The sequence below is a fragment of the Haliaeetus leucocephalus genome, unplaced genomic scaffold (assembly GCF_000737465.1).
Source record: "Haliaeetus leucocephalus isolate CR32 unplaced genomic scaffold, Haliaeetus_leucocephalus-4.0 Scaffold146, whole genome shotgun sequence".
Taxonomy (NCBI): Eukaryota; Metazoa; Chordata; class Aves; order Accipitriformes; family Accipitridae; genus Haliaeetus; species Haliaeetus leucocephalus.
In genome coordinates, this window is record NW_010972582.1 from 251,552 (window position 1) to 252,483 (window position 932).

Consider the following 932-nt stretch of genomic DNA (forward strand, 5'->3'; position numbering starts at 1 on the left):
GAGGGGGGCGGGGGCTGCTCGCCGGGGCGGGGGCTGTCACGGGGCTGGGTCGATAAAACCGGGGGTAATTGCATTTAGGCAAATGAGGCTGCCTCGGCCCTCCCCGTCTCCAGGTATATAAAGTGGGGAGCGCTCCCGCGGACGGCCAATGCGCACGGAGAGCAGCGCCCGCCCTCCCCGGTGCAGACGGTGCGTGTGCCTCCGGGAGCGTGTCCGTCCGTCCGTCCGTCCGTCCCTGTATGCGTGAGGATGCGCTTGCCTGTATGTTTGTGACGGTGTGTGCGTGTGTACTTCTATGTGTCCGCCTGTATGCGTGTGCGGGGGGTCTAACGTGTGTGCATCTGGGGGGGGTGCCTATACATGCTTGTGTGTCCGCACGTGCGTGTCTCTGTGTGTGCAAGCATGTTTTCGTGCCTATCCCGACGTGGGTATCTGGATGTGCGAAGGGATGCGTGTGTTCCTTGAGACCCGTGTGTCTGTGTGTGTGTGTGGAGAGCTGTATCTCTACATAGGTGTGTGCATCTAAGGTGTGTCGCTGTTTGTGTGAGTTTATAACGAGATGTGTATGCACCTGGGTACGTGTGTAAGGGGGACGTACCTGGCTGGGTGTGTGTATGTGGGAAGGCGTGAATACCTAGATGTATACCCATGTGCGAGGGCGTGTTTAGGTGTAACTCTGTGTGTATGTGCGTGGAGGGGTGCCTCTGGATGCGTGTGTCTGGCTGTGCGCTGGTGCGCACACCCCCCTGCATCCGAGTCTATACGCCTCGGGCATGTGTACCCCCAGAGGTGTATGGAGCAGTCGGGGGGGGTACCCGGGAGCGTGTATGTCTGTATGTGCCGGGGAGCGCGCACCCAGGTGTGCACCGGCGTGTGCGTGTGAGCGTGTCCGCGGGGCCGTGTGCCCGCGCGTCCCCGGGCGTCCCCGGGCG

The 932-nt window shown here is 61.9% G+C and overlaps 1 protein-coding gene across 1 annotated transcript in view; it reads left to right on the forward strand.

The window, feature by feature from the left end:
• The window catches only part of TAC1 (tachykinin, precursor 1), a 17,387-nt gene that overhangs the window by 10,673 nt on the left and 5,782 nt on the right, over window positions 1-932 (forward strand). The window lies entirely within an intron of this gene.